General features: G+C 33.7%; 1 protein-coding gene across 9 annotated transcripts in view; it reads right to left on the reverse strand.

Annotated features, from left to right (window-relative positions):
• The window catches only part of LOC106624406 (Ig-like and fibronectin type-III domain-containing protein 1), a 152,942-nt gene that overhangs the window by 104,447 nt on the left and 27,437 nt on the right, over positions 1 to 21,058 (reverse strand). For 8 of the 9 annotated variants that reach the window (XM_036358379.2, XM_070111105.1, XM_070111104.1 and 5 more), the window contains one exon: positions 17,531 to 17,557. The exons of the other annotated variant lie outside the window; for it this stretch is intronic. The gene's annotated coding sequence lies outside the window, so the exon portion shown is untranslated. The remainder of the gene's footprint in view (positions 1 to 17,530; positions 17,558 to 21,058) is intronic. 9 annotated transcript variants of the gene reach the window in all.

The raw sequence follows: 21,058 nt of genomic DNA on the forward strand, positions 1-21,058 counted from the left end.
TATAAAATCAAGGGAGTGCTATATATGAAATTTGGTTTCAATTTGTCAAGTAGTTGCTGAGTTAGTATAGACAGCCGACGTGATTATTACCCCATTTCATGCTTTCCATCACATTGTATCAAAAACCCCACTTTTTAAAAATTATTTTGCCTCAGATGCTTCTCTACTGTGATTCTCTACATCAGAGTTAAGCTTAATTTGTGGCTTAGTCCTTATGTCATACATCGTTTTACTTTTTTAGATCGATTGGGGGGAGTTGTGCCAATTTTTCGTTTGCAACTACTTGCATTAAAACATTCCACAGAGTGTCGAGGAATACGTGTACTAGATTTCATCAAGATATCTAAAAATTTACTCAAGCAATTTTCGCTTACAAGGAAAGATAGGAAAAATATAAAATTCGTTCGATAAAAAAATGCAAAATATTCAGGAATCAAAAAGAAGTCTCCTAAGCAACAATTTCAATTGTTCAGTACATATTTCCTCACACATTCTCCCTTACATACAACATTTTTCATAAACACTCCCTCTAACACATTACCACGTATGTACGTGGGCTCACTTCAATGCTCCTTTAAGCTTTCATTTTACTCTCATCAACTTTACTTATAGCTCTAAGTCTACTACAAGCCGTCAGCTGAGCTACTTATCCTATACAAGTTCTTACATGACTTCCAACACACACACACATACACGCATACAATGTCGTCGCCTGTTGTTATGCTTCATTCTTGTGCTTTCCCTAGGAAAAGTGTTGATTCCTATTTGCTGTTGGTGTTGTTGCGTTGCACGCATTGTAGCTGTGATGTACATGCAACAGAAGAGCAACAAGTAAAGTAAGCGTACATTTGTTTGCTTCCATGTTTACAGCATCTGTACCCTTTATCTGGCATGGTTTTTGTTGCAGACACAAAGCGCCGTCGGTGGGCAGTTTAGGTGAAGAGAGAGGCAAAAGTATGAAATAAATGCGAGTATTTCGTGTTAATTGGAGAACATTAATTATAATGTGTACAGAGAGGCTAAAGCCATTCATTTACAAGTGTGCACCATATAAATGTGTTTGCTTTGTGCACGCAAGTGTTGCCATATTGATGGCATAAATAATATAAAAATGGTGTAACAACATGCTTGGCACCGTGTGAGAAATTCCATTTAAAAATTATATAATAAAAGCTTAAAGCTAAACAATTGCATTAAGTGAATGTTGCCACATGTCTAAAAAGTCAATTAAACAAAATTTTTTAATTTAAATCAAATATTGCAATATGGGTGTAAAAACAAAAAAGATTTAGGAGATGTAGCAATCGAAAAAAACTTTAAGCGGGGTTGCCAATTGTTTACAATTTTTTTTTGCAAATGAATTGAGAAAGCTAACAGTATTAAAAAATTTAGAAGGGTTGCCAACTGATTAAAAAAAATTCCAAGAAAACTTATGCAAAAGTGAAATACTACGAAATGAGTATCAAACTAAAAAGGTTTAAGAAAACTAACAGCTGAAAAAATTTTGAAAGAGGTTGCCAACTGTTAAATAAGTTAATTATCCAAATTGCTACAACAAATTAAATATTACAAAACGGGCTTAAGATAGTTACCGGTTGAAAATATTATGTAAGGGCTGCCAGCTTTTTTAATCAATTAAATTTGTCGAATAAGAGGTCTATGACGAACTGGGCGTTAAAGTAACAGATTTTGGTAAAATTTCCGTTGTAGATGTTGTGGATATTTTTCAAAAGGGATGCCATATAATTAAAAAAAGAAAATGCCGTATAATTTTTAAGAAATTATTTAAACGCTAAAACACTGAACTAAAATTTAATAGACTTTTTAAAAAGTTTAAAAATATTTTTTGAACAGTGTTGCCAATTGTGCAAGAATGGTAAAGTAATAATTGATTATATAAACGAACTATTACAATATTGGTATCAATCAAAACAGAAAAATGTCCATTTGAGATAGTTTTGAGAAGTGTTGCCTTATGTTTCAAATGCTCAAGTCAAATAATGTATCGAGAAAAAAACGCAGTAACTAGAAAAGTTAAAGTGCTTTAAATTATGATATAAATTTAAAACAAAGAAGGTCAATATTTTACACAAAACTCATAGTTAAAGTTACATTTATTGATAAGGTCGACCCTTAAATGTAATTTAACAAATATTTTACTTCAATAATATTTGAAAACAAAAGTCTGCAATATTGCTATCAATATGATGAGGTCAAAAGTCTGAGAATGCTTGCACTATAAAATATCTTGAGTACAGTTGCCACCTGTTTGAAATTTTTCAAGTAAATTTTGTCACCTCTATCGCTAATCTATTCTAATTCCCATTCAGATCATATGTATGCATATACTGTTTTGAGCCTAAAAGATGCTACATAATCAAGTAATATTTAACCATTAATTAAAGAAACCACAAAACAAACCAATATACAATACCAATGTCATTTATGACTACTAATGATCTCTGTTAAAAGCCATTTACTATATTATAAAAAATTTTTTATATATATTTTTATAATATAATATAATATATTTTTCCCAGTGCACACAATTTCACACATTTTTAAGCATTTATCTTCATCTCTACAGTCATTCAGTGCCGTCGTAATTTTTATTTTATTCTATTCTATTTTCCTTTTGAACACCTCTAACGCAGCCCAGCAGAGCTAGAAAGCATCAGTAGAGGCAATCGTGCATGCGTGAATGCCTGAATGGCTTTGCCTATATTTGTGTGAATCGGTATGTGTGACTTTGTCAAGACATGGGTATTTCTATGGAACTAACATGCAGAAGAGCAAAGAAAAGGACAAAGTTGGCTGCAGCAGATAATTGCGGAAAGACTTGTATCTGCACACATACAGGCATACAAGCAAGCACGCACATGTGTATGTGTGTGCAAGTAAACATGTTTAATTACTGATGGAGTAGATGTTAATCTTTGAGCATAAAAGGCAACAAATAAATATGTGTAAAAAGGAACATATACATAGATATATTTCGCATAACTGTATGTGCTTAAACACACAACTTAAAAAGGATGACAGTAGCAAATAAATTAATGCTGCCTCTGGGAGTTTAAAAAAATGTGTGGAGTAAGAGGCAGAGTAGGGGATTCTTAAGCTGAAAAGCTTTAGTGGCCCAGCAAATTTGTGGAGTGAAGCGAGAAGTGTATATTTAAAAAAAAAAAATAAGTAAAACTACTAAAAAAATTGTATGCCATACATTAACGGCAAAATTTGTAAAATTTAATGCTGCATTGATATATTCGAGCAATCTAACAAAAAAGTACATATCTGAACAATCGTTTTCCAACAAAAGACATACAAGCTATGTGTTATGGATTTCCGATCATGAAGATTTTTATTATGAATGATTTGATAGAAGAATTACAATTTTTGGAGCATTTAGCTGCTGAAATTATGAGTTGTACCTAAAACAGTCAAATCAGAACCATTGGTTATATGGGCGCTATACGTTATAGTCGTTTGATCATGATAATATTTAGTATGTACATTTTGTTGATATTAAATAAAATAACCGCAAAATGTGATGCCTTTAGCTGGTTAATTTCAAAAATTATAAATTATAAAAAAAGGAACATAACTGAACAATCGGTTGTTTGGGTGCTATGACTTATAGTCATCCGATTTCGATGATTTTTAGTACGTATCTTCTGTTAATAATAATTAAATGAACCGCCAAATTGCATGCTTTTAGCTTCATAAGTCAAAAATAAGTATTTGATGATCTTGATCTTGATCTTGATAATTTTCACTATATCTTTGCTCTCGAAAAAAGTGTAGAATCTACAACATTTCGCATTAACAGTTGCGTTGTGTAGAGTTAAAAAATCGAATTATATATACATATATCGGCTTAGCTCAATTTAGAGCTCAACACAATTATTACATTTTCACTATAATTCTATCTCTTATACTCCCAGCCCTTACAATCATGACAAAAGTTTATGTTACCACTTCATATTCATATTCCAGAAGGGTATTAATATCTAAAACTTGCTACATGTAGTGTGTCAAATAATGAGCACAAAAATGAATAAAAAACTGAGAATAAGAAGAGCAAGCGGTTGTTAACAGTCTTTTTCAATTTTTGTTTTCTAAAAATACATATCTACACATATACACATTTAAATAGTACCTAATGTGTTGCAGCAATATAATGTCGGTATACATTTCCTTTTCTAGGTACTTTTTTCGCTATTCTCTCTTATCCACCTTTCTTCTACACAACTCTCAACTCTACAACACTTGGCTTTGGTGCATACAGCTGCCAGTTTCAATTTTGTTATCAACGCCAATGCCATCAGCAAACCATTACTGGCTGTTAGCAAAAAGCGCCACAGCGATAGGAAAGATATACAAATAAAGGGAGCATATAAAAGTATATGTGTGTATGTATGTATGGCTGAAAGAATGTATGAGTGTGTGTAAAATAGCTGATTACGTGCTTAAATGAAAGAAGCAAGCGCATACGTGTGGAGAGAGTTTAGAAGATAATAATCTAGTAAGTGAGATACAGCAGGCAAAATTTAAGAGGAAAATTTCTTAAAAAAATTAAATTTAAAAAACTTAATTTAAAAAAATTTTAAAAAAATTAAATAAAATTTAAAAAAATAAACAAATTTAAATTAATTAAAAAATTAAGATAAAATAAAAAATTAATAATAATAATAAATTGCTTAACATTTTTTTAGCAACGATAATTAGAAAATATTTTCTTTTTTTTTTTTCTTAACCTTTTGCCATTTTTTTTTCGTCGACCAGCCAAACATGCAAACAATAATGTGTGTGTGTGTCTTTCATGCCCTCAAGCCATATCAGATTTTCCCTAATTGAATTCGCATCTAATGAGCGAAGGCCGAAAATAAGCTTCGCACAGTTGGCCAAGTCGCTGGAGGCCCGCTATACATGTGTGTAATGGAGCCCTCATACGCCCTGCCGGCCAATACTTGCACTTGTATGCCAGCATATCAACAATATTACCGTATTCTGCATGTGAATAAATAAGGCTGGTTAAGCACACAATGTTAATTTTGCTAATTTACGAAGTGTGTGTAATAGTCAGAGCAGTTAGTTAATAGACAAGTGTGTGTGTGTATGTTTTATCATACTTTTTATATGTTTTGGTTTGGCCTACAAAAAGATTTTGGTTCCAGCATGACACACAAACATTGAATACACAAAATTTCTGCTTGTCTGTTAAGATTTGCTAAGGCACTCGACCATTTGTTAGCCGTAAGAGCCACAGGCTAGGCATAACGTTGATTTTAAGAGGATTACGCATGCGTGTGTGTGCGTCAAAAATAAACAAAAATGTGTCCGAAGACATGTTGATATATGCACATTTATATTAAGTGGAAATTCGGAACGAGGAAAAGAGCTGGCTAAATGAACGAGTGTCAGAAAGAGGAAATTAAATTGGTCTACAGGCAAAACAAATTTAAGACCAGAATACATAAAAAAAAATTACTGTTGCCTTGGGAAATAATACATGTCAAATTTGGTGACGATATATTTTGTCAAATACTCAAAGACATTTGTAACCTAAAAAAAACAGATTTCAGGAAGATGGTAACTCTTTTAAGACCAACTCTAAATTAAATGTTTTTGATGGATCGTAGAAAATATAAAAGACCTTTCTAAACTAAAGTTTCTATAAAAAAAAAATAAGTTAAGTGGTGGCACTTTTTAGAAAAACTTTTCTAAATTAGATATAAATATTGTACCTATGTTTTAACTAAATGGCAACCTTTGCTAAGACCACTTCTAAAACATATATACTTCAACATATATTGGAAATATTTCAAGGCATCTTGAAATCTTCACTTTAAAAATATTTCTGAAGTAGGGGCGAATATTTAAACATATGGCAACCCTTTATGAGACTTTTTTCGTAGCAATACTTTCTTTAAAATATATGGCAATCCCTTTAAAACAATTTTTAAATGAAATTTTATGACGTTTAAAAAAAATTTAGTTGGGTGGCAACACCTTTTTGAGCATATTTTTGAATCATAACTTTTATAAAAGCACATACAAAAAAAAAATAAATGAAATTAAGACACTGGTTAATGGATCAATTTCACTCGATGTACAGATAATTATAATCAAATTAGGTGGCAATAATGTGCAAATGTTGTTGTGTTAAAATGTTGTGCTAATTAATTTTGTTGTATTATGTTAAACATCACATATGGCAACACTGGTTATATAATTCGGGATATATTTTTTACAACAGTTGTGTGAAATAATATTGAATTTTACTTTTGGTACTATTGAATTTAGTAAAATTTTTAATAAGATTAAATATTATATATCCACTCTGTTAAGTAGAATTTCGAAATATATGTCACAACAGTCATGTGAAATGTTATTAAAACATTTTCCGTGACAGCTATTTGGCAACATATTTAAGAAATCTGCAAAAAGATTTATGCCACACTCACTTAGGATATATCATATATGCATACATATTTTCGCACAAACACACCAACACTTATGCATTTGCTAAATACAACAAACGAAAGTCCATAAGGCAATTACTTAAGTGCTTCAGCAGCTTGCAATCCGGTCAAATAAATTACGACCAAATTAAACAAAATAAAAGCCAATTTGGCTCAACTAGTATTACTGTTGTTGTTGTTGTTTTTGTCGTTTTTGTTACGTTGTCTCACTGCTAAAAATAATGTGAGTGTAGGTATAAATGAAACCAACAAATACAAATAAAAAAATAAAACATTTGACCAGCTCGTTAACGGTCTTTATTGAGGTTAGCGATGTGCAAAGGAGCGCAGAAACTAAAGTTGTTTTCTATTTATGTTGTATTTTTTTCTACCACAGCACTTATCTATTTCGCATCACTCGCCCTACCGATGCATTTCCTCCTGTCGCTCAGCGTGTCGCACACACAAACTCTATCTCTCTCCTTCATTCCCTTTTGTTTACATTCTCCTTTATTTTTTTCGCTAATCTCTGCTCAACCGGGCGCTGATTTGTAGCCGAGTGCGGGAGGATGTAATCCAATCGTGGTCTAATGAATTAAAACCACAGAAAGTTAAATCAAATAAAGCGAAGTAAACAACACAATGGAGAAACGGAAAATAATAAATGAAATTGAGAGGGCAAATAGTAAAAAAGAAAAAGTAGAAAATAAAAAAACATGTAAAAGCTAATAAAACAAATGGATTGCAGAATAAAAATACATAAAACAAAATCAGCAAGCACGAAATTCAATAAAATCCTTGCAGACAGAAGCTGCATGAAAGGGTAACGTATCGAACGAGCCAAAACCAAGGCCAAACCGAGGCAGGATAACAGAAATACTTGTAGTTACTTTTAGAACAAGGCAATGGGAACAGATAATGCAGACTCGAATAACAGAGAGAGAGAGAGTATTACAACTCTTGTGTTATGGACTCGTACTATTTTCGATGGTTGGAAAAATAAAGAGCTGTATGATTAGTTCGCTAGATTATTTAAGTCTCTCCCTCCCGAACTCTAGTCCGTTGCAAGTTTCAAAAACATCGACACCAAAAAAAATCGCAGATCCTGACAGGTGACATCAGATACTTAATATCAATGGAACTATGCCTACAATTTTGTATTCTTTTGACTTAGTGACTTCCGAATAATATTTCTTCTTTCTAAAAAAAGGTGCTTTCATTATATAAGGACAAGGTCCGGTTTCGAGGTGACGACCTAAAAGGCCGGTCTTTGCCCATAAATTTAGAAAATGTTCTGGCAAATTGAAAATGTTCTGGCAAACATGCATATTAAGTTTGAACCAAACTGGGCAAAGCGAACTGTAATGAAAGCTAGCTCTAGGGAAACCCTTAAGTTTTGCAGAATTAAGTTCAAAATGAATTTACAATTAGAATAATGTTTGTATGTACTAAGTTTCAACAGTATTTCGGTTTCCAACATCAAGTTCACGGTAGCAGAACCATCAGAAGATGCCGAAGAGAGCTGAGTGAACGCAACTTTGTAGAAATTGAAGTAACGTCGGCTTCTCTTTACCATTCTACAGCAAAAATGAGGTTTTTGCGTACGAGAAAATAAGATACACCATAAAAAGGTACTGCATTACAGCATTATAGTGCTTTTTAATCGGAGATCTGTGTATATCTGACACTATCTTTAATTTGCCTTCATAACAGCAGCTTAATGGTTCTTACTTTCTCTTCGCTAAAACTATTTTTATAAAATCAAAGCCTACTATTTTCTACCTTCCTGTAAGACTCAATCAGCTGGATCACAGAGACTCCATCAATCAAGAAAACCAACTTTATTGAAGAGTTGTATAGTCTTTTAATCATAAATAAACATCTGATTCTTTCTTTAATCTGTAGATCGAATTTTATTAAAGACTTCATATATGCAAATCTCTCCGAACTCAATGATATAACTTTGCCCAGACTAGAGACACAACGCGAACGTCTGTTTTTTCTTCCTCCACGCCATACGAACGATATTATTTTTATAGAGCGCTAACTGAGACTTTAAGAAAGCACGTTTAAGTACCCTCATTCTCACAACGTAGCTTATCGAATAACATTTATTCGAATAGAATTTCATTACCACTTTAAAGCAAATTAAAACAAATTTAATTGCTGGCATCGCAACGAATCGACAATTGTCTATTCGTGACTACAGTTAAAACGAAGCGCAGTTAACGAGGCGTTCAGCGTTGCGCCCACAGATTTGCATAATTCAGTAATGAAATTTCCATCAACTTACTATACTCACCATACCAGGTCACACTTGGGCATAAAAGTATGCAAAAAAATATTTTGCATGTGAAAAAAAAACTTTAATGAAATGCAAGCAATTGAGATGAAAATATTTAAAAGCCTTTTAAAGGTCAGCTTTGTTAAAGGGAATTTAATATGAGCAACTATGTGGCGGAAAAAACACGTAAGTACATACGGCGCGCTAAACGTGAGCGATAAATTACACAAAAGAGCGGTCGAAGTGCGGCAAAAAATGCTCGTAAATATTTGCATTAAGTTTGTGTCTCCTTTTTTTTTGCAAAATAATTGCACACAAGTGTATGCAGTTTTTAAACATATGCATGTATGTCGTATATAAACAAGTAGTATATATATGTATTTATGTCTAGTAGAGTGGGCTAAAAAAAAGGTTTTAAAAATAGAAAAATTTATTATAAAATTTAATTTATTTTTCGTAATTTCTGATGCGATTTTAATAGTAACTAAGGAAAAAAAAATTTTTTTATTATATTTTTTTTTGTTAATTTTTATATTTGCCTAGGTATATAAAAATATAAATACACATGTAAATATGTATGTAATCGCATGTAAAATATTTCAGCAGTAATAAACTACGCCAGTGCATCTGCAACTGTTAATAAGTGCTGGTTGGCACTGGAATGATAGGTGATGAATAGTCAAGTGCCTTTGCGTTTATTACGTTTTTATAGCGTTTTAATGGGTTTCCATGCATTTTAATGCATATGGTAAATGTATTCTGCATAAATGTGTTCAACCACCTGTGACTCTGTAGAAAAAATACGATAGCAAATTTTTGGTTTCATAGTGTTTTTAAGAACAAGTTTGTAACTAGTTACAAAGGGACCTAATTGAAAATTGAATTTCCCAAACACCTATAACTAAACAAGGTTGAACAAACCATCGATATGGAACAAGAAGTCTTAGAGCCAATACGTGTTTCGGCAAAGAGGTCCAGTAAGTGATTGGCGAAGAACTACTGTTCAACGATATGTTTTCATTGTACCATCGAACTTTTAAATATTTTAAAATGATGTCCGGATCCGGATAAGCAGCCATTTTAGATACTACCTTATAAAATATTGTTTTTCAACTCACAAATAACTACACCTAAAAAATTGACCCCAAATGAACCAGTTAAGAATTGTTGAATTTCCCTGCCGGCTGTACCATTACTTTTAGCAGCATGTGTAGGTTAGGTATAAACATGCTTGTAAAAAGTTTCATTACCAGCACATTCCGCTGCTGTGACACCTGCTTACAGTTGATGAGGGCAACACGTGTAGAGATTTAAAAATAAATTAAAAAATAATAAATACTAGCAGCAATAACAATAAGTGCGAATATTTAAAGAGCAAAAAATTCTGAGTTGAAGTAAAAATGGAAAATTACTGACACGTTAAGATGCTCGTAAAATCGTGTGAAAGAAATCAAGAAATGAGTAAAAAACAAGTTAATGCATAATAATAAAAATTCCACACATACATCTAAGTACTTAAATAAGATGCATTTAAATATATATATATATATATATATATAAATGTGTCAACTTCTCTTTACAAATCTGTTGTGTGTATTCAGCACACCCTTTATTACAATTGCAAGCACTTAAATACATATTTCGTACCTTTTCTCATGCCTCCCACTAGCTCAGCATGTGAGCAGCTCACCTGCTTTACAAGCTCCACTGACCTTGACTGATAAATTCTATTTATATAGATATGTATGACCCCTCCATCTTCTGAACGAGCAAGAAACCAGTTTCACTAATATTAATGCATATGACAACAACAGCTATAACATCAATGTCATCAACAAATGCTCACAACAAAGTAATATCACTTTTGGAATGCAACAAAAACAGTAACTTGGTATGTCACAGATTTGTCATGAGCTGCTAAGCTGGCAGTGAAGATGCGCAGCTGCCAAGTAAGGCGAAGACAAGTAGTCGCCTTAGTCCGAGCAAACCATAACAAATGATACAGTTGACACTTAAATGATTAGAAGACATTCATTAATGATTAGAAGATGATGAAAAGATAGCAAAGTTTTCGAAAACCAACAGGAATAAGCTGGGAAAAGTAGTAAATAAATGATATTACTCTAAAATATGCGAAAAAGAACAATAACTAGACAAAACACTATATATCTTTCGCTTTTAGAGTCCTGCGCTTAGCTTTTTCAATGAGTGTTTATTTTTTAAGGAGCGTGGATAATAAGAGTTAATCTAAAGTACTTACATCGTTCTCATATTGTCGTTAAAACTAGATCTGAAGAACTCACCTATTCGCAGACTAAAAGCCTTGGCACATGGCAGTTACTATAACCAGTTACTAAAACCATTTAAACAAGAATGAATATAACAAGCAGCTAATGCTGGACGTTAGATGAGTTAACGAGAAAACCCCATGAACGGCAATAAAATGTATCAATTTCTAAAACGGATGATTACTGGTGATGAAAAGTGGATCACTTACGACAACGTCCAGCGAAAAGAGTTTTGGTCCAGTCGCGATGAGCCGGCGCAAAAAGTAGCACAGCCAAGATTGACGGTGTTGCTATGGGTTTAGTGGGATTGGCTGGGCATTTTCTGCTATGAGCTGCTTCTCTACAGCCAATTTGTTAATTTTGACCTGTACTGTCAACAAGTGGACCGTCTGAAGGAACCAATCGCCCAGAAGTGCCCAACTTTGAGCGCGATTCTGGGTTTTTTGTCAAGCAGAATAAAAGTTTCTCTGAGAGTGATATTACGAAATTACCTTCAAAATGGCAACAACTGCCAAGACAACCTCAGAATAGAGTTAAGCTACACTAAATCATCCAGCAATAGCATACATGTTGTAGCCATAACAGCAATAAGAAAAACTACAAGAAAACAATTACTTCATCGAAACATATGTTGGTAAACGTCTGAGGCTTCATTACTCGTGCCTTAGTGCTGGCAACTACCACATAAGATAATAATGACGTTGAAGAAGATGCAGTCAACTATGCACAGCAACCATCGCTAGGCGTAATAACAAATAATAACAAAAACAGCAATGTTAAATGCAGCTATTATCTAACCATAACAACAACAACAGCAACGATTGCCATTGCATATTTCTGTGTGTGTGTGTATATTAGTCAACATTAGCACAACAACCTTAACAATGACAAGTGTTTGCAGCGAGCTGCGTTCAACAAGCGCACCAGCAAGCCGCAACCATCGATGTGGCAGCAGCAGAGTCAACATTTTTTTGCTTTGTTACCAAGCTTGTTGTTGTGGTTGCTCTGCTCGTTTGCTGCCCGGGTTGCTGCGTAGTTTAGGTGGGCGCGGCACTTCATACGCCAACAACGCTTTGAACGCTCGCTGCTCAAGTGCCTTAGAAAGTTGGCCGCAAAGCACAAGTTAATAGCAACAAGAGATGGAACGGGAGGACCGGTTTTCAAGCAACCAAGCAACTAACTAAACGTACAATCAACATACCATCTCATATCAGTTAGTGCGCCCATGAGTCATTCTCGCTCAGCTAAATATCTAAAGTGGCACAGCTGAGGCTGAGCTGATGAGTGCGGTGCAGAGGTGAAGGACAAAGTGGAAGTGGAGATCACGGCATTGAAATTGTAATGGAATGTTGATTGTTGTTGTTATTACTTTTTACATAACGTGAGGTTATTATTTGCTTTACATTTTTCTAAAATATTTTAAACTTTTATATGATAAAGCCAGTAGAATGAATCTATAATACCCTTCACAGGTGCATTTATTATAGCATAAAAAGGTATAAATTGATCTTCATCTTAAGTTTGTATGAAAGCTATCGGCTATAGTGGTCCGATCCAAACAATATACTTGGCGATTCTACCATTGCTTTGGAAAATAATCCGCTTGAAGATACCTCATCAAATAAAAAAGTTTTCCATACAAGGACTCGATTTTGATAATTTAGTTTGTATGGCAGCGATATGCAATAGTCGTTCAATTTAGAAACTTCTTTTGAAGATTGATTGCTTGTAAAGTTTCGTGAAGATATCTTTACAAATAAAAAAATTTTCAAACAAGAACATTCTTTAGCAGAAAAAAAGAAACAATATATAAATTATAACTCTTTAAATCAAATTAGTTTCAAAAACAAAAATCCCCATCATTTTATAAAATTTTATTTTGAATTCACCAGAAATCTGCATTCAAACGCATTCAATTAGATGCAGACTAAAATGCATACAATTTGTATATTCTTCCACTATTTATAGCAAAATAAAAAAATAAATCAATTAAAATTAATTATTACTAATAAATGCTGTCAAGTGTCATTGAGTGAACGTCGAGTTGAATTCGTACATATTTTATTTATGATTGCGCCCGACATGCACGTGAATACTCAATCATAATCAATCAGAAGTGAAAGGGAGCAAACAAAAAAATTTTGAGGATGCCAACAGTGACAATCCAATTAGACACAACAAAAACAACAACCTAAAGGTTAGTTAAATAAATATTAACGGTTGTGAATAAATTATGAAGGAGCGTCAGTGCTGATGTAGTTTTACAAGAGGCGCGTCGTAGCAAATGTGTAGGTGGTGGGTGACCTTAATTGAAAAATATATGAAATAAATTATTAATTGGAGCAATTAAGCGCAAATACGAAGAAATAGAAATTCTGGGAAAATATATATACAATTATTCAGTGATTATATGAACAAATATAGCTAGTGATAGCAAGCAGTAAAGGGAAGTGCGTAAATATCGAACGCAATAGCATTCGGCAGAGTAGAAGAAACATATTTTTTTTATAACAACAACGTCAGCTTTGAAGGTTGTAAAAATTAATCAATGCTACGTGAGGCCTGCGGACATCATGACTTGAACATGTAGTTATAAATTTTAGCCTGTGGGTGCTGGACATTATCGAAGATCGCCGAATCGAAGGTTTCCAAACACCACTGCGAAACCCAATACGAACTTGGATCATAATAACGTGATACATAAACAATTTCACATGAACTAAAACTGTTTGGTATTGTCCAAACAGTCGATAATTCGGTGACTCATTAGCTTATATTTCTTCTGCTCACGGCTTTATATTTCTTCTGCTCAGTTTAAAAAAAAGATCGGTGTTAATTTAAACAATTTTTCAATTGGTTTAAGCTAGGTTTACAATAGCACTATGTCCAATCCATACATACACTTGCGAGCAACAACGCTCTCTTCCAAAGTGGAAAAACGGCAAACGAGTACTTTCTTGCCGCTAAGTGACAAATCGTGATTATTTGACGATTTTTTATATACTTTGATGTTGTAATAGGCAAAGTCGCTTTGGTCATGCCCATAAGTGAGTATAGAACTTTTGTAAGATTTGGATCTTCTTGGAACTCGCTAATAGCTAACCTCAGCACTCAGACTATATAAATATGTAAATACATTTAATTACCGCAGCAGCATTTGAAAGGGCAATTATGAAGAAAACAAATAAGACAAAAACTGAAGCACAAAGAAATCGCAAAAAAAAACTTATCTAATAATATTCAAATTCACCAACAACAAAGCGCAGTTTAAGAGCCACTCATTGCGCACCAATAAACGACAGTTTAAACTAACAATGCAGGTGCAACAAATGGCATAAGCAAAAGCAGTGCAAAGCAAAGTATAAAAGTGTAACGAAAAACCAAAAAGATAACAAAATATAAAGGTATATTAAAGAGCGCTAAACAATGTTGCATCGCAAATAAAAATAAAAACATTTCAATTACACATTCATAAAAAGTAGCAACAGATAATAAGGGCGCAGTCGCAGCAAGAAAAAAAATTAAAACAGAATGAACCAAAGCATTTGTACGCAAAAACAAAAACCATAGCTGCTACAGCAGCATCAACGCGAAAACCATCGCAACAACAAACGCAAAAACAACAAAAAATCTAACATTGTTTACAATAAAAGCCATGGTTACAATAAAAGCTGTCATTAGAAGCAGAGCGGCGAATGAGCGGGGAAGCTATTAAAACAAAGCAAATGTGAAAAAGTGCTGCCAGTCGCGCAGCAATAAGCAATGACAACAACAAATAACAAACAAAAAAAGACAATTGCAACGCGCCAGCAGCAGCTGAGCGTGAATCACACACACACTCAAGCTTACAAATAAACCAATTCGGGTTTGCAAGGTCAAGTACGCGCAATTTTTATGGCACAACGAAAGAAACAGCGCGGTAAAAGAGGCAAAATGTTCAAATATACACGCTTATACTATGCTATGTTTGCAACAACAAAACTGTAAGCCACTTAAAAATTATGAAAGGCGAAATTGTAAAGTAAACGTGCGCCACCGCTTTGTTGTTGTTTTTATTCTTATAGTTAGTTGCTACCAACGCTGTGATTTGGTAGTGCTTAAAGTTGACAAATTATGTTTTATGAGGGAGCACATAAAGCTGTTTTGATTGTTGTGCTTAAATTGTTGTTGCGCTTACTTCATAAATTGTATTTTTTCATAGTACTTAATGTTTATAAATTTAAAAAAATATATATTTTTTGAGTGTTTCTTTAAGTTACATTTATTTTTTCTTTCTTTTTATTCACGTTTTTGTATGTGAACTGTTATTTACTATTGACTCTCATCAAAGGTGGTAATTTGGCTCTACGAAAACGTCGTCAAGCTAATAAGGTTCTATGGTGTATTCGGCAGGTGGAAGGTGCTTGTAAAGGCTACACTCGCAAAGAAGCCTGAACGTTTCCAAGGAGCAGGTCACATCAGAATCTACAGTACACTGCAGACTACACCAACAATAGCACTTAATGCCATTCTACACATAGCACCCATGGATATTGGCGGTATTTCTGCGAAGATCGCTCTAAGTCTCTTCATTTGCATTCTTAAAAACTTAGACGACTCCGTCAGAGAGGCTATTCGTAGTAGCTGTTTCTTCGCTCACATACCGACAAGGAATACATGGACGTGAAGAAGTCGCTGGAGAAGAGGTGCAGTGAGCTTTTTCACGGATAGGTCGAAACTTGGAGGGAAGGTTGGAGGGAGGTCTTTTGCAAGGAGCCCTCCGTCACACTTAGTTTAGGCTACCGGATTACTGTAGTGTTTCTAAGGCAGAAGTGGCTGCTATTAAAGTAGCAGTAGACTTACAGATCCGAGGCAGCTTTTTTCAGGAAGGTGAGCATTTACTCCGTTAGCAGAGCGCAAATACTAGCGTTGAGCTCGCAAGCTTAGGGCTCAAAGTAAATGAAGGAGTGTCTAACCTCCCTAGATATAGCACATGTTGGATCTCCGTTGTCATCTTGCGTTCTAACACTGGATCTATGGACCTCGCTAGTGCTAAACAGCTGTTGGTCGACGACCAGCGTCTGCGAGACTACAAGATCCGCTTGGACTAGTGTAGAACATAGGAGATTTACTGAAATACTAGTCCTTAACAAAGTTCATCTTGCCTCAATCGTGGGAATTCTTACTATACATTGTCCTTCATGCTGTGGGCTAAAAATTCAGCCGAACACAAATCTTCAAAGTTGTATAGAAGAAAGTGAACTTCTAATTTCTCTCCTCTTCGCATTATAAAAATAATCATTAGTTTCCAGATCATAAATTTTCCTTGCCTCAGTTATCATAAATTTTCTCCAAATCAGTCAACTTTATTACTCTTTAATAGTTCATTGCTCGTTGCATAGCGCACTCGCACATTTCACTCAATTGCAATTTTCTTTCATAATTACTTTGTTATTGTGTCTACACATGCTTCCACTTTTTACAAAGTCAGACTTGCAACTGCCGCCCTCGTGGCTTCCTCTACCAAAAACATTCTTTCTTTTCATTTATTTATTTACTCACTCGCTTGTGCGACAAAATTTCCACAATGCAATTCATTCGACGCATTTTTCCGAGAAACTCATTACTTGACTTGTTTACTCTTTGCTATCTTTCTTTTATAATCAAGTGGCGGGGGGAGAAAATAAAGATTGCAAATGCAACAATAATGCAAAGGTTGCGAAGAGCAGTGTCAACGTAAAAATAAAACAACAACAGCAAGAGTAACAGACAGTAGTTAATGTGTTAACTCGCAGATAAACGGAATCATAATGAGAGCGAATTAAATTAAGCTTGGATTAAATAGTGGAAAATAGCATCAAAGTAAGTGAAAATGCGGTGAAATTGAAAAAGTAAGTCTAAATTAATTAAAACCGTTTTTACACTTTCAAAAGTGGTTTATCTCATGAGTGAATCAGCAACACGACTGTATTATAATTTTTAAAGATTACTAAGCCTTCTCTATATTTATAAAAATTTGTAAACTAAACTCAAACCATATTTTTCACTTTTAAAAGAAGCCTTAGCTAAGTTCCTTCGAGAAGTTTTTACTGTTGTCCTCCTGCTAAATTGGTTTTTGAAAAGCTCTTCGAAAATAATGTATAAACATAAATTTTTTCTTAGAACATTTTATCCTCCACGAGTCAAGGAAAATGTTCCTGCTAACACGTCAGTATACATTTTCGAAGGCTTAAGGGACAGCCCTCGTGTGGCAGCCAAAAAAATGTAATTGTAAATTAAAATTTTTGAAGAAAAAATTAAATATTTTGCGAGTTGAATTTTTGGCTTTTTGGACTCTCAAAATTCGATTTTTGAGCAGATAGAAATGAAAAAAAAATTGTAGGACAGTATATGGAGACCTACATACAGTAGTAATGAGGTTAGGGCTTTGCCCACCACAAAGAAAAACTTTTGGATAAAATATAATTAAATGTAAACAAATATTGTATAATTTCATTGGAAATTTTAGACAGACTTACCCAAATCACCGATTCTTTATTCTGGCGCTGAAAAAAATAGAAAGCCAGATATTAATTTTTATTCCAAATCACCCATTTTTGGTTTGTTAAATATACTCGTGTGTAACTTATATCTTAAGCTGAATTATACACTTAGGCGAATTGCTATTTCGAGCATTTATTTCATTCGTTCAGCAGCATGAAATTGTACGTCCCAAACGAGATATATTATATAAATTTAGGAACTATTATGCCCGTACAAATTTTTCTAATTTATAAATTTGTAAAGTCAAATACAAATATATGTTAGTACGGATAGCAGTCTTAAGGAAAATCGACACGTCTTTAGAGACGAGAGGGTGAATTAATTTAATTTAGGATGGGAATCGATATATAGTTTAGTGAAAAATTAATTTTTTTCTCTCAACAATCAAAATATATGGATGGGGTTAAGCTGGGAGAGACCAGAGCCCGAGTTCGTGAGTAAAAAATGGATGAGAAACATTATATGTTTTAAAGTAAGCGCCTCAACACCTTTTACAACAGTAGTGATTAAATCAAACATTAAGATATCATTAGCGAAGTGAAGCTCTAAAACAAAGTCAAGCGAAGGCTTCAGATTTGTCTCTTGTAGAGCAAATACTCGTAACTTGGCACTCTCGAGGTAAGAATGTGAAGACCGTCGGTAGTATGCCAAGAAAATTAGATACTTAAACTATGAATTTATTATAATTGGTCTAATCCTAACGTTGACCTCACGTGAGACTCTTAGTATATAGTATATAATATAGTCGCTCGGTATTTTAGATAAAACCAATATAAAGATTTCTTTATACCCTTTTTTGCTTTAATAAATGCTGATGTGAGGGGTATATAGCTTCGGTGCAGCCAAAGTAAACGTTTTTTTATATAATAACAAAATGACATTACAAATAAAAAGGGTTATTTACAAAATAAAACAACCAAATAATCAGCTCTATGTCAGCAAAAAAATGTACATAAAAGAACGGTTCTCTCACAATAAACCGATAAACAGCGACACCTTGTCTGCCAGCAGCACAAAAGTCACGCCAGCCAGGCAGTCTATAAAAACCAAGAACTGTCAGGGATATCAATCACACACACACACACACAATATACACACATTTATTCAGCGAGTTTGGCAACAGCTGAGACAGCCGAAAAAAAGGGAAATACGTAAAGCAAAAAATAACGTGAAGGCTTATCAAAACAATCATCTGGCCAAGCAAGCAGAAAGGTAGAAAGCAGACATATAAACAGACACACAGACGACAGACAACCCACGCAGTGTGCGCCAGGTGTTTTAAAGCAGAGTAGTACACAAATGAAAAAATGAAATATATAAAAAGAGAAAAAGGTGCAACAACAAATCAAGTTAAAAATCAACGAACAATAAAAACAAAAAAAGGAGTGATGTGAATAAATAAATCAAAGTAAAAACTTGACGACGAAGATTCATGAGGCGGAGTAACGTTGCCGGCAAACACGCACTCAATCATTTAAATACACATGCACACACAAATACATACATACAAATGAGCATTGCTGTTGTTATTGTGCATCGAGATAAGCAGTACACAGTTTTCTACAAACGTACAGTACTCACTTAAAAGTCTTTGCCAAGCGCATCTATCACAGCGAAAATGTGTCATGAATTATCGCTCGCTTGTATCGGTGCTACGCGGCGTATGCGCAACGCATACGTAATTAATTGGCTTTGCGCACTTTTTTCAAAACCTTTCTTTATCGTTTATTTGCCAGAACCGAAGGCAAAAAATGGAAAATCAAAACATTTGGAGGCTCTCGCTTTATATGCCGTAAATTGTTGTGCTGCTTGTTGTTGACAGTGTAAACTGTCTCGCTGACTTGCTTGTTGGCCCAGCTGACTCTTTGCTCACCTTGTAGGCCTATTTAAAGCGCACTTAATTTTTAAACGCTTTTTTCGCCTTTTAAATTGCTTTGTACGCAGTGTGTGCGTGTAAATGCTTGAAGCATTCGAGAGCAAGGTGAGATTATTTAAGCTTGAACTTTATTTACTTTAGTTATTGGCAGAACGGGTTTGGTGGCAGCTACATACGCAACTTATGATAATGACAATAAATGCAAATAAAAAATAAAAGCTGTTGTGGTAAATTAATGTTAAAGAATAAGAAAAACTAAAAAAACACAACTTTATAAAAAAACTTTATAAAAATATACATATTAATATATATGTGACTTGTTTTAACAAAAATAATTTTTTTGGAATTGTTAATATAAGAAAACTTTTCAAAAGTTTATTGATTACCTTAAATAAATATTTGTAAAAAATATTATTAAAAAAAACTTAGTTTTAATTATAAATACTTGTAAATTCAACACATACAGCAGAAAACACACCAAGCAAATAGTTCAGAACACTAAAAAAAAAATTTTTTCGCATCAGTATTTTCACATTTTCACCAACAAAAATAAAATCACACCTGTTTTCCCATCTAAAGAACAATTAAAGTCTAATAGCATGAGATTAAATTAAAATTCAATTAAACAGCGCTCAAGTGCACACACACCTACACACACATACATATGCACAAACACGCTGTCATACACTGTCACGATGTTTGGAAATGCAGAATACAATTCGCAAAGTCAGAAGGACAAAACCACAATTAACTGCAGCATAAAAATCGCCTGCGTCCGAGCAAAACCGCAATGATGTCAGAAAACTGTGTGGGGGGCGCACAGTTGGAGACGCTGCTTATAAAAGTTGTGTCAATGATAAATTAAATTGTGAAACCGCAAAGCGTTCCCCTATCTTGTTGTTAGCACTTCGAGTGGGCAAAATCTTAAAAAAAAACAACGCAGATTGTGAAAGTCGAGATATTGAGATTTTTGCTCGCTATAATGTAAAGCGTGTGACTTAAAAACCACAAATATGGGACATTAGTGCAAATTACTGTAATTAAAGCTGGATTAATTAATGTGAAATTAAATAATATATTTTGATATTTTCTATGAGAAATAAAGAATTCAAATGCAACTTCAGGTATATAAAGTATTCGAAGTGTACTCAAAAGTTTAAGTGGATCAAATTACAAATTTAATTTTCACTACTTATTGCTTGCACTCTGAACAAGGTAGGAAGCAAAATAAAATTTCACTATGTGGCGTTGCCGAGCAACCGGATTTCTGGTCATATCAGAGACATATTTGAGATATATATTGGAAAGGAAAAGAAAACTACACTTAGGACAAGCTCGCTAAGTGGCGCTGGTATCGAAGTATTATCAAAAACCGTACTTATGTACTGATTTAAGTAATTTTCTAAATATATACTACAGAAAACACCGCTAGGCGGCGCTAGTTTTGAATTATTACCAAAAATCATATTTAATGATCGATTTGAGTTTAGAATATGAATATTTTAGACAATGGAAAGCATAATACACTTAAGAAAATACCGCTAGGTGTCGCTAGAGTCGAATTATTACTAAAAACCCTACTTAAGGTATATGAGTCGTATTTTAAATATATATATGTAAGAGAAAG

The sequence above is a fragment of the Bactrocera oleae genome, chromosome 6 (assembly GCF_042242935.1).
Source record: "Bactrocera oleae isolate idBacOlea1 chromosome 6, idBacOlea1, whole genome shotgun sequence".
In the NCBI taxonomy this organism is placed as follows: Eukaryota; Metazoa; Arthropoda; class Insecta; order Diptera; family Tephritidae; genus Bactrocera; species Bactrocera oleae.